At 33.4% G+C, this 13,786-nt stretch overlaps 1 long non-coding RNA gene across 1 annotated transcript; it reads left to right on the forward strand.

Annotated features, from left to right (window-relative positions):
* The first annotated feature begins 11,806 nt into the window (after window positions 1-11,806).
* Window positions 11,807-12,599, forward strand: LOC131806990 (uncharacterized). The gene is made up of 2 exons (XR_009344265.1): window positions 11,807-12,349; window positions 12,423-12,599. It is a non-coding gene; the product is annotated as an uncharacterized LOC131806990 (long non-coding RNA).
* The last annotated feature ends 1,187 nt before the right edge of the window (window positions 12,600-13,786 follow it).

The following is a 13,786-nucleotide window of genomic DNA, read 5'->3' on the forward strand; positions in this document are numbered from 1 at the left end:
ACAATTTCATTGAACAATGTGGCTAAAATCATCAAAATACCGAATATCGGGGGGTACCGTAATATGGGGGCTACACGATATCGTGGACCAATACAGACAATTCTCTTTAAGGGGATAAAGTATTCACAAGGAACACTTCGAGAGAATTTTCAGATAATTTCGTTGAAAAATGTGGGTGAAATCATCAAAATACCGAATTTGGGGGTACCGTTGTATGGGGGATATACGATATCGTGGACATATATAGACATTTCTCTACCTGGGGGTAAAGTACTCATAAAGAACTCCTTGTGTACAATTTCAGACAATTCCATTTAAAAATCTTAAAAATACCGAATATCGGGGGGTACCGTCATACGGGGCCTATACGATATCGTGGACCTATATAGACAATTCTCTGCCAGAGGGTAAAGTACTCATTAGGAACTTCTTGTGTACAATTCAGACAATTCCATTAAAAAATGTGACTAAAATCATCAAAATACCGAATATCGATATCGTGGACGTATATAGATAATTCTCTACAAGGGGACAAAGTAATCGTTACGAACTCCTGTTTACAAATTCAGACAATTTCATTGAAAAATGTGGCTGAAATAATAAAAATACTGAATTTCGGGGGGTACCGTTATATGGGGACTATACGATATCGTGCACCTATATAGCCCATCTTCGAACCTAACCGGCCTGTTGAGCAAAGACAGATCTTTGCAAAATTTTAGTTTCCTATCTTAATTAGTTTCGACTGTAGCGTGATTACAACAGACGGACAGGGCTAAATCGTCTTAGAATTTTACTCTGATCAAGAATATATTTAGTTTGTTGGGTCTAAAATTATTATTTCGATGAGTTACAAACGGAATGACGAACTTAATATACCCTCCATACTATGTATGGTGAAGGGTATAAAAACGGTAGAGATCGGACTATTCTTTCTGGTTAATCCCTCACAAAGGGTCAAAGTTTTGAATAACCAAAACGTTTATAAAATCCGAAGTAATCATGATGTTCTCTTTATGTTTCACACATCCCATTATTTCCACTAATAAAAGATCTGTTGTGAAGACGGGATATATCGATCCACTCCTTCTGGTACCTCCCCACAAAGGCTCAACATTTTGAATATCCATAAATTCAAATATTAGGATTTGCAAAGTTGGAACAAAATCGGATTATCATTTCTCTTCATCTGTGCAAAAAATATTTTTTTGAAAATTTCGACCTTTTGTGGGGGATGTACCAGATGGAGCGGACCGATATATTCCATCTTAACATCAGACCATGGGTTAATATAAATATTGGGATGTGTAAAATTTTAAGACAATCGGACTCTTAAATCACATTTTATGAGAGTTGTAATTATTCAAAATTTTGACCATTTGTGGGGGAGGTACTTGATGAAGTGGACCGATATTGTCCATTTTCACACCTGACCCAGCACTGGCGCAAAAATATGGGGATATGCAAAGTTGGAGCAAAATCGGATTATCCTTTCTCTTTCTGTGCAAAAATATGTATTTTTTGAAAATGTCGACCTTTGTGGGGGAGGTACCAGAAGGAGTGGACCGATATGCCTATCTCCGAACTCGATCTAAGTTTGACAAAAATATTACGATGTACCAAGTTTGGACCACATCGGATACTCCCTTCGAGAGTTATCGTGCGCACCAGCCAGCCAAAAAGACAGACGGACGGACGGACATCGCTTTTTTATTTTACTGTTTTAACCGTACCAAATGATATATACCCTGTACCATTTACATACGTTACCGAATTCATCCGTTTTAAGTTCCAAAAAAAAAAAAAATAAATAAATAAACTTAAAACGCCCCAGCGCAGATTTGAACTCCCAACCCAGTGCATGCCAACGGTTGGCCTTAACCAACCCGACCACCGCTGCACTACAACACTATGATCTAAAATCGCAATCTGAATCGTGCAACATGTTTATAAACAAAAGTTCATGTTGATGTTGCATATGAAACTCTTAACAGCATCGTCATGGAAAGTAACGACCCATGAAAATTAAAATGCAGGTATTTATAGTTCAGTTTTTGTTCTACTTTTTTATTACTATTATTAGACGAAATATATTCTGGACATGATGCATATTTCTTCTTTTTATAAATCAGATTTAAGACTTTTCTTAATTTTAAATATTTGGTTCACAATATCAATGTATCAAAAAGTTCAAGCCAAATTATAAAAAAATAAAATTTTTTTACTCCCTTAAATTATTTCTTTTTTATTTGCTCACGGCTGATATAGGAATAGAAATATGAAATTTTCCGCAAAAAAGCAAAGAAGAAAATATGAGATAAACCTATTATAATTGAAATAATACAATTCATATATTGTTATTTTGCACATTATTTTAATAAAAATGTGTTTGTACCAATATGAACAGTTTATTCGGTTCACGTACACAGATGTTAAGCTGTTGTCCTTTCATGTAGTTGCATTTCTCACAACAAACTATTCCCTTTAGTATACATTCAAGCTAGCGGCCATCAAAATGTAAAACTATTGTTTTTATTTAGATTGCGTAATCTTCAGTAGTGTTGTGGCTCAATCGGTATTCGACTGGCGCTGAGTTATTTTTGTTGATTGCGACTCAGGTGACCCTGGTTCAATTCCTGGTTAGGTCAGTTTCTTAAACCCAAGTTTTTTTTTAAGAAATTTATTAGTTGAATCATTTTCCACTGATTGCTATATTTTAAAGTTTATTTTTTGAGCATCAGTTACTCTCGTTTCAAATTTTAGAATTTTAGCTCATTCCGTTTGGCCAATACGAATATGTTGCTTTTAGTATATTTAAGTGATTTTTGTACCCCTTTAGTACATATTCATATTCATTAAAATTCAAAGGAGAGGTCGTTCAATATAGTTTAGAAAAAAAAATCAAAAAAAAAAAATTTTAAAATTTAACATAGCGGTGGCAACCCCTATTGTTGTATATGATACGCGCATTTCAGGTACATTGGCCGAAATGATTCACAGTATAACAGATGACCCCAAATAAATCTCAAAGAATATAAAACGTCGTAGAACATAAGATATAAATTATTTCGCTCAGATATCGGGTTATGTATGCTCATATAATCTATATTGTATAAAAAATTGTTACTAAATCATTTTTCTTTGCTGTCCCCGAATCATTCCTCTTACATATATATATATATATATATATATATATATATATACTTTTGTTAATTGTTGTATGTGATATATATATATATATATATATATATATATATATATATATATATATATATATATATATATATATATATATATATATATATATGTGAGGAGAACTATTCAGGGACTAAGTTTGGATACACCGATCTTTCTGGGGACATTTTCGGTATTTGAGGTCTGTCCCCGAATTCTCATTAGGGCTGCGAATTATTAGAGGACATTCTGAATTCGGGGACAAAACTTTTTAAATGTCAATATTTTTGGTTTTTTTGGAATATCCACGTATTCTTTATTTAAATACACCTTAATTTTCAATATGTATAGTCAATAAGTATGATTTTTCGGGAAAAAACCAAAAAAATAAATTCATAGGGTTACCATGTTTTACCAAATTATCAACTTTTTTGGTGCCCTTAATCATCGCAATTCTGTGATATATACATGTCTTCCGCTAGGTAACTCCTCGAAATCATCATGTTAGGACCAACAAAGTATACATATTCTTGATGAACGTAAAACTCTCAGACCATTTATGTCTATTTCTTTTTTTTTTTTTCGAAAAATACCGTTGCCTTTCATTTTACCTTTAAAATACAGGTATCTGTGGAAAATGATTCAACTAATAAATTTCTTAAAAAAAACTTGTGTTTAAGAAACTGACCTAACCAGGAATTGAACCAGGGTCACCTGAGTCGCAATCAACAAAAATAACTCAGCGCCAGTCGCATACCGATTGAGCCACAACACTACTGAAGATTATGCAATCTAAATAAAAACAATAGTTTTACATTTTGATGGCCGCTAGCTTGAATGTATACTAAAGGGAATAGTTTGTTGTGAGAAATGCAACTACATGAAAGGACAACAGCTTAACATCTGTGTACGTGAACCGAATAAACTGTTCATATTGGTACAAACACCTTTTTTTTAAAATAATGTGCAAAATAACAATATGTGAATTGTATTATTTCAATTATAATAGGTTTATCTCATATTTTCTTCTTTGCTTTTTTGCGGAAAATTTCATATTTCTATTCCTATATCAGCCGTGAGCAAATAAAAAAGAAATAATTTAAGGGAGTAAAAAAATTTTATTTTTTTATAATTTGGCTTGAACTTTTTGATACATTGATATTGTGAACCAAATATTTAAAATTAAGAAAAGTCTTAAATCTGATTTATAAAAAGAAGAAATATGCATCATGTCCAGAATATTTTTCGTCTAATAATAGTAATAAAAAAGTAGAACAAAAACTGAACTATAAATACCTGCATTTTAATTTTCATGGGTCGTTACTTTCCATGACGATGCTGTTAAGAGTTTCATATGCAACATCAACATGAACTTTTGTTTATAAACATGTTGCACGATTCAGATTGCGATCTTAGATCATATTGTTGCAGTGGAGCGGTGGTCGGGTTGGTTAAGGGCAACTGTTGGCATGCACTGGGTTGGGAGTTCAAATCTGCGGTGGGTCATGTTACTTTTATTTATTTTATTTTTGTTTTTGAGCAAAAACGGATGAATTCGGTAATGTATTATAAATAGCACAATTTTTTTTATCATTAAATACAATAGACCTACCAATGTTTCATAATATTTATTATACCCTCAGCCATATGGCTAGAGTGGGTATATACAAAGACATAAAATATAATAAGATGGGACATTACATTGTTACTTTTCTTCAATAGATGGCGTTGGTTGTGGAAAAATATGTTGTGCACGATATCGCGACAGGTTTATCACATTTTTAGGGTTTTTGTTGATTTTTATCGATTCAATGTACAAGGAAATGCTTTGGAATAGATTTTTGAGAGAATGCCTATCATAACTGATAATTTTTTCCGCTTTCTAAAATTTCCAGTATATTTCTGTTATGTCGCCTGCCATCTATTATCTGATAGAACAAGTTAAAAAGTATCTTTCGGTTATGCCGACAGTTGTATACCCTCAGCCAATGTACCCCTTATGGAGTAGGTTCCGAAGAAATGGGCCAATATTGGCCATTTTCTATTGGACCTTAATGATATAAATATTGCGTCGTGACAGGTTTGAAACATTTAACTTTGGTAATATTTTAACTTTACATGACATATATCATAATTTTTAGAAAATGTGAACATGTGCGTGAGGTACCAGATATAGTCGATCGAAGTATTCCATTTTCATGCTTTATCTAGTAGATATACAAATATTGGTATGGGCAATATTACAAGAAAATGAAACATTTATATCCAATTTATGGAAAATCATATATTCCATATTCATCTCAGGTTTCTGGCAAAGAGAGATATATTTAGATATAGTAAGTTTTAAAGAATCGCTGACTTGTTTCGCAAGTTATGACAGATAAAAATGTCGAAAATTGTGACCCTTTGTGGGTGAGGTACCAGAAGGGGTTCACTGATAGATATCATCTTCACAACAGATATTGTATTAGAAAAAATGTTTGTGTGTGTGAAATTTGAAGAGTGTTGAATGCTTATTTCGCTTTCTTTGGGCGTTTTGTTTTCCAAACTCGTGAAACCTATGTGGGACAGGTAGCAAACGAAATGATCTCTAACATCTTTATAACAGATCTTGTGTGGATGAAAATATTGAGATGTACTATGTCTTGAATGGAATCGTATGAGCTTCATGTGTATTCAAAATTTTATCTATTTTCACAGCAGATCTCTTGTTAGTGTAAATAATGGAATGTGTGAAATATAAAGTGAACCTGATGCTTTTGATACGGTTAAAACGTGCCTAGTCAAAATAACGCTTTTAGACACTAGGTCTCTGTGAACCAAATCCGGTACGGGACATTTGGAGTCTATCGGGCGATGTCCGTCCATCCGTCAGTCTGGCTGGTGCGCACGATAACTTTCAAAGGGACTAACCGATTTGGTCCAAACTTGGTACATAGTAATATTTTTGTCAAAACTTGTATCAAGTTCCGAGATGGGCAATATCGGTCCACTGCTTCTTGTACCTCCCCCACAAAATGTCAATATTTTCAAAGAAAATAATATATTGTACAGAAAGGGAAAGCATAATCCGATTTTGCTCCAAATTTGCAAATCCTAATATTTGCGTCAGATGCACTAGGTCAGATACGAAAATGGACAATATCGGTCCACTCCATCTAGTACCACTCCCACAATGGGTCAAAATTTTGAATAATTACAACTCTTATAAAATCTGATGTAAGAGTCCGATTGTCTTTAACTTTCGCACATCCCAATAATTTTAATTACACAAGGTCTGGTGTTAAGATGGAACACATAGGTCCAATATATATATTTTCTGCACAGAAAGAGAAACGATATTCCGATTTTGCTCCAACTATGCAAATCCTAATATTTGCGTCAGTGCCAGGTCCGGTGTGAAAATGGACAATATTGGTCCACTCCATCAAGTACCTCCCCCACAAAGAGTAAACATTTTGAATGGTTACAACTCTAATAAAGTGTGATGTAAGAGTTCGGTTGTCTTCAAATTTCACACATCCCAATAATTTTATTAACCCAAGGTCTGGCGAAAAGATGGAATACAATTCTTCAGGTACCTCTCCCAAAAAGGTTGACATTTTGTATATCAATTAAGATTATAAAACGCGAAATAAATATCTGATTCCACTCCAGACTTGGTACATCTCAATATTTCTATCAACACAGGATTTGTTATAACAAGTAAAAAAACAGTAAGTTCGACCGGGCCGAACTTTGAATACCCTCCACCATTTGGGAAGAATTACAAAATTTTCAAAAACACACAATCCATTAAGAATTGTTAACTGTTAAAATCTTAAAAATACCGAATATTGCATGGTGCCGATACATGGGGGATATAAGATATTGTGGATCTATATAGACAATACTATTTCAGGGGATAAAGTACTCACACGGAACTCCTTTTATGCAATTTCAGAATTCCGTTGAAAAGTGTGGATAAAATCATCTAAATATCGAATATCGGAATACCGTTATATGGGGGATATACGATATTGTAGACATATATAGACAATTCTCTTTCAGGGGTAAAGTACTCACAAAGAACTCCTTGTGTAGAATTTCAGACAATTTCATTGAACAATGTGGCTAAAATCATCAAAATACCGAATATCGGGGGGTACCGTAATATGGGGGCTACACGATATCGTGGACCAATACAGACAATTCTCTTTAAGGGGATAAAGTATTCACAAGGAACACTTCGAGAGAATTTTCAGATAATTTCGTTGAAAAATGTGGGTGAAATCATCAAAATACCGAATTTGGGGGTACCGTTGTATGGGGGATATACGATATCGTGGACATATATAGACATTTCTCTACCTGGGGGTAAAGTACTCATAAAGAACTCCTTGTGTACAATTTCAGACAATTCCATTTAAAAATCTTAAAAATACCGAATATCGGGGGGTACCGTCATACGGGGCCTATACGATATCGTGGACCTATATAGACAATTCTCTGCCAGAGGGTAAAGTACTCATTAGGAACTTCTTGTGTACAATTCAGACAATTCCATTAAAAAATGTGACTAAAATCATCAAAATACCGAATATCGATATCGTGGACGTATATAGATAATTCTCTACAAGGGGACAAAGTAATCGTTACGAACTCCTGTTTACAAATTCAGACAATTTCATTGAAAAATGTGGCTGAAATAATAAAAATACCGAATTTCGGGGGGTACCGTTATATGGGGACTATACGATATCGTGCACCTATATAGCCCATCTTCGAACCTAACCGGCCTGTTGAGCAAAGACAGATCTTTGCAAAATTTTAGTTTCCTATCTTAATTAGTTTCGACTGTAGCGTGATTACAACAGACGGACAGGGCTAAATCGTCTTAGAATTTTACTCTGATCAAGAATATATTTAGTTTGTTGGGTCTAAAATTATTATTTCGATGAGTTACAAACGGAATGACGAACTTAATATACCCTCCATACTATGTATGGTGAAGGGTATAAAAACGGTAGAGATCGGACTATTCTTTCTGGTTAATCCCTCACAAAGGGTCAAAGTTTTGAATAACCAAAACGTTTATAAAATCCGAAGTAATCATGATGTTCTCTTTATGTTTCACACATCCCATTATTTCCACTAATAAAAGATCTGTTGTGAAGACGGGATATATCGATCCACTCCTTCTGGTACCTCCCCACAAAGGCTCAACATTTTGAATATCCATAAATTCAAATATTAGGATTTGCAAAGTTGGAACAAAATCGGATTATCATTTCTCTTCATCTGTGCAAAAAATATTTTTTTGAAAATTTCGACCTTTTGTGGGGGAGGTACCAGATGGAGCGGACCGATATATTCCATCTTAACATCAGACCATGGGTTAATATAAATATTGGGATGTGTAAAATTTTAAGACAATCGGACTCTTAAATCACATTTTATGAGAGTTGTAATTATTCAAAATTTTGACCATTTGTGGGGGAGGTACTTGATGAAGTGGACCGATATTGTCCATTTTCACACCTGACCCAGCACTGGCGCAAAAATATGGGGATATGCAAAGTTGAAGCAAAATCGGATTATCCTTTCTCTTTCTGTGCAAAAATATGTATTTTTTGAAAATGTCGAAATGTTGAAAATACGTTACCGAATTCATCCGTTTTAAGTTCCAAAAAAAAAAATAAATAAATAAATAAACTTAAAACGCCCCAGCGCAGATTTGAACTCTCAACCCAGTGCATGCCAACAGTTGCCCTTAACCAACCCGACCACCGCTCCACTGCAACAATATGATCTAAGATCGCAATCTGAATCGTGCAACATGTTTATAAACAAAAGTTCATGTTGATGTTGCATATGAAACTCTTAACAGCATCGTCATGGAAAGTAACGACCCATGAAAATTAAAATGCAGGTATTTATAGTTCAGTTTTTTTTCTACTTTTTTATTACTATTATTAGACGAAAAATATTCTGGACATGATGCATATTTCTTCTTTTTATAAATCAGATTTAAGACTTTTCTTAATTTTAAATATTTGGTTCACAATATCAATGTATCAAAAAGTTCAAGCCAAATTATAAAAAAAATAAATTTTTTTTACTCCCTTAAATTATTTCTTTTTTATTTGCTCACGGCTGATATAGGAATAGAAATATGAAATTTTCCGCAAAAAAGCAAAGAAGAAAATATGAGATAAACCTATTATAATTGAAATAATACAATTCACATATTGTTATTTTGCACATTATTTTAATAAAAATCTGTTTGTACCAATATGAACAGTTTATTCGGTTCACGTACACAGATGTTAAGCTGTTGTCCTTTCATGTAGTTGCATTTCTCACAACAAACTATTCCCTTTAGTATACATTCAAGCTAGCGGCCATCAAAATGTAAAACTATTGTTTTTATTTAGATTGCGTAATCTTCAGTAGTGTTGTGGCTCAATCGGTATGCGACTGGCGCTGAGTTATTTTTGTTGATTGCGAATCAGGTGACCCTGGTTCAATTCCTGGTCAGGTCAGTTTTTTAAACACAAGTTTTTTTTTTTAAGAAATTTATTAGTTGAATCATTTTCCACTGATAGCTATATTTTAAAGGTTATTTTTTGAGCATCAGTTACTCTCGTTTCAAATTTTAGAATTTTAGCTCATTCCGTTTGGCCAATACGAATATGTTGCTTTTAGTATATTTAAGTGATTTTTGTACCCCTTTAGTACATATTCATATTCATTAAAATTCAAAGGAGAGGTCGTTCAATATAGTTTAGAAAAAAAAAAATCAAAAAAAAAAATGGTAAAATTTAACATAGCGGTGGCAACCCCTATTGTTGTATATGATACGCGCATTTCAGGTACATTGGCCGAAATGATTCACAGTATAACAGATGACCCCAAATAAATCTCAAAGAATATAAAACGTCGTAGAACATAAGATATAAATTATTTCGCTCAGATATCGGGTTATGTATGCTCATATAATCTATATTGTATAAAAAATTGTTACTAAATCATTTTTCTTTGCTGTCCCCGAATCATTCCTCTTACATATATATATATATATATATATATATATATATATATATATATATATATATATATATATATATATATATATATATCCAAATCTGAACCGATCTCGATAAAATTTAGCAAAGGTGTTTCTAAGCTGCATTTGACATACTTCCCCGAATATTGTTGTTACTAATGCATAATGCATATTATTGCATATTACGGCTGCGGAGGAAAAAATAACAAATCGGATGAACAATATATATGGGAGCTATAGCTATATCTGAACCGATTACTTGAATTGAATCAATTAGACCGGCTGGAACTATTTCAATGTTTTTTTTAAATGTTCACCCTGCGCCCAATTTTGCGCCCCTTTTTTTGATATATCAAAAATCCTAATATTTGCCAAAATCATGAAGAAATCTCTTCCACAGTTAGTATACGTAATCTTGACTCCCCCTCCCCCTCAACCCAAGGAATCTCTTTGGGGTTAGAGGAACTGGCCACACCTACTTCTTTTAATTTATATATGACAAATATGAAAAAGTATAGTAACACATCTGTTTAGAACGGCTGGGCCAATTTGACTCAAATTTCCTTTTGGTTATTTGTAATTACAGTAAAAACGTTGTCAAGAAAGAAAATTTTGAGAAAAATAGCGGAATTGAAACATATGACTGTTCTATTATGATATGGAATTTTGTGTAGAATTGTTTTAGAATTTCTTTTGGAATTTCTTTTGGAATCTTATTAAAAAAACCGAAAAAATCGAGAAAGTTTGCATATTTTCTATACATGCTGTTATATGGTTGCCATAACCAAATTTTTAAGTTTGATTAGATACGAAATTCGTGGTAGAAGAATATAGGTAGACGCATCGACACAGCTGCTGGGACAATGACAAACCAATTTTGAAATTGAAAATGTTGAATGAAAAATTATTTAAATTTGCAAAAATTATTGAAAAACGCGTATTATAATAACCTCCGAATGCCGTTATATAAGATAACATATAAAAATCTACTTATATTTGAAATTATATTTAAAAATTTTTGATATATCAATGTTCCCAAGCCTTGATGCATCTACCTGAATTCTTCTGCAATGTATGAAAATAATTCATTCAATGAAAACTCAAAATGCAAAATTCATTGGGACTTCAATCAGTGAAATACCGAACATGAAGGTTCACTGTAGTGGAGTGAATTGAGAATATAGTAAGAAAGGGATTCATATACTCGGAAAATTCTTCCGAACCCTTAAAAGTAACCTTAAATCATAGGTAACATTATACGGGCACTATGCGCTATCGTCAGTATTTACATTGCGCAGCAGACAATCTTGGGTTTAGGAATTTTTTCGGTTGGTAAATAAAAATCCATGGTAAAATTAGGAAGGTAAAGTCATTTCAAATAAGCATTCCAATCGAAATTTAAATTGTACGAAACTCAGCAGACAATCTTGGGTTTAGGAATTTTTTCGGTTGGTAAATAAAAATCCATGGTAAAATTAGGAAGGTAAAGTCATGCTTATTTGAGCATTCCAATCGAGTTTAAATTGTACCAAACTTAGTACCATTTAGTACACATAAGTAGGAATTTTCAAAGATACCTACATACATAAGTCCTAGAATGTAATATTAATCATCAATCAATGCAAATGTCAGGATTCCTACTCTATTGGTTCTCTCAAAATTTAAATTGTACCAAGTTTGATACCATTTCGTACACATAAATTTGAAATTAACTTTAGTTGTGTCCCAGAACCTACAAATTAGTACTAATTAGTGCTAATTCTACTATAACGCGTTGCCGCACTCCAAAAACTAGCAAAACTTACAGCTCTCTCTCGAAAATGGCACTGAGTGGTGCACATTTCTGTCTGTTTTAGCTACATGAATTTGGCCGAGCAGAAATGTGCAAATTGTAAATTTTACATTTAATTGGCAGGGCTAACAAGGTTGAAAAAAATATTTATACATTTCAAAGTTCGCGCGTAACAACAAATGTAAAGAAAAAAGATAAACTTAAAAACTAAAGTAAAACTAATATTTGTCGTGCAAAAAACAAAAAGAGAAAATATGGAGCAACTGATGTATTTCCATTTGGATGATTCCAGGAGTGAAGAGGACTGGCTGAATGAGGAATCAGGCGAAGAAAACGTATTGGAAAACATTAGGCTTAAAATAAAAGATGTTCGCTTATTACTGCGAACATTTTCTTTTTATTTTTTAGGTTGGCTGTCTTCCCAACTTGTGGCATTTAGTCTTCTAGCAGACTTAAAATTAATTTAACCGGCGCCTCCAACCATGTCAGCTTCTCCGGTGTTGGGATTTGAGAAAACTCCACCTCTAAATACTCTTCAACCCATTCTGAAAAAAAATTTTCTAAATAAACAGCATTTAAAAATAATTATTAATTTTAACTTATTTTCAATAACCATTTTTTTTAAATTTTGACGTCCGTTTCAGTAAGGTTTCACCAGGCCGAATTAGGCTGTTTTCTTTTGGAATTTTGAATGTTGACATTTTATCGCATTTCTGCTAATTTTCCGTTCCATTATTTTTTGAGCACACCTAAATGAGAATGGCATTTCGTACTGTTCTCTCTTCTGCTAGTTTTACTACTAAAAAGTACTGGAACACAACTATTATTGGCACAGTTCAAGATTTGGGTATGGATATAACTTCAAAAATTGTATTTAGAATAAATGGCGAATATTATCGCGAATATATTCTGGAGGGCAACCAAACATTTGGGCATTCCAACATTTTGGCCACAGACCTCGGACAATAGGACTCAGCAACATCGCAATCAGCACCCACCGAAGAGTGATTACAAAATGAGGTTCATCGCGTCATTTCCAGCGCACAATGGCCACCATAATCTCCCGATACCAATCCGTTGGACCCTTGTTGCACATTTATTAAAAATTATGACGTTTGACTTTGTTAGAGTTATATATATATATATATATATATATATATATATATATATATATATATATATATATCAGAGACCAGTTTAAATTTCGCAATGTCAAGTGCTACCGATGTAATAAAACCCGTCATATTGCAAACGTATGCAAATCGAGAACGGCACAATTTTCAGAGGAGCTCATCTTGGACGATGAAAGAAGGGACGTCGTTCAACGGTTGAATCAATTTGGTAAAACTTTGCCTTTATGGCTTTATTGGTTGGAGTCGCGGAGCATATGTGACCAGAAATTTAAACTGGTCTCTGCTGTGGTGTTCACCACACCCGTTAGACTTGTTTTGAACTGCATTATATAACTTAGATATGCTGAATCTCGCATCATTATTTGCGTCCTTACATTTACAGGGCCGCCGGTTGCACATTTCATATCCAGTGACGTCAAATGTGAAACTTCCAGGCGTTGAGCAATTTCATACGCAGTTTTAAAATTTTCAGGTTCCTTTGCAATTATCTGGTCTCATATGATCCGCCACTCCAATCCATAAAGCAGCTGTTCTGTTAGCATTCTGTTCCAAGTCGTAGGGTAAAATCTGCTAATGATTCCTCCATTTCCTGAATGACTAGACGAAACTTGATGCTTTCAGCAAATTTGTTCTTCTTCT

Source organism: Musca domestica, unplaced genomic scaffold (assembly GCF_030504385.1).
Source record: "Musca domestica strain aabys unplaced genomic scaffold, Musca_domestica.polishedcontigs.V.1.1 91, whole genome shotgun sequence".
Lineage (NCBI taxonomy): Eukaryota > Metazoa > Arthropoda > Insecta > Diptera > Muscidae > Musca > Musca domestica.